We start from the raw sequence: 671 nt of genomic DNA on the forward strand, positions 1-671 counted from the left end.
ACAACCATAAAGTAAAACAACTAAAATAGGTTTAATAACAATACAAATATCAACCTAAAGAAAAATTAACCCAGCTGGGAAAGCTTGTCCAAACAAGGGTGTCTTCCTTGTTGTTTCAGAAAACGAAAAGTAGCAGGCATGTCTCTTAGAGATGCTGTTTCAACAAGATGGGCAGCCGCACTCAAAAGCCCTGCTTTGGGGTGCAATGGAGCAGGCTTATAATTTAGGAAATCCAGGGAGAAGCAATAGCTGCTGTATTATTTTATCATATTAATTTCGGACAAAATAAGAACAGAATTGGAAAACAAAATGAACGCCATTCTTGATTATATATTTTCTCCCTTTGGGTGGAGGGCACCGGACAGAGCGAGCTGCACAGTCACAGTTTAATCGCTGAAATCCTGGATTTTTCCATAGTTCTTTAAGGGCAGTCGTCACTTTTACCCCGCTGACAAGTAGTCCCGTTTTTAAAACAATAAAATCGGCTGCAATCCTAACCGCCTCTTCTCTGAACTAAATCCTGCTAAATCCAAGGAGTTGCTCCCAGGCAAGTGGGGCCAGGGTCAGGATTGCAGGCGGCAGCAGCAGCCTTCGTCCCCTTTGAATACCGATGTTTAGAGTCGAAGATTCTAGCGACTACAGTTCCCGTGATGCTCTGCGGCGTTGGCGTC

Source organism: Podarcis pityusensis, assembly GCF_964106645.2.
Source record: "Podarcis pityusensis genome assembly, chromosome: 10".
NCBI classification, from domain to species: Eukaryota; Metazoa; Chordata; class Lepidosauria; order Squamata; family Lacertidae; genus Podarcis; species Podarcis pityusensis.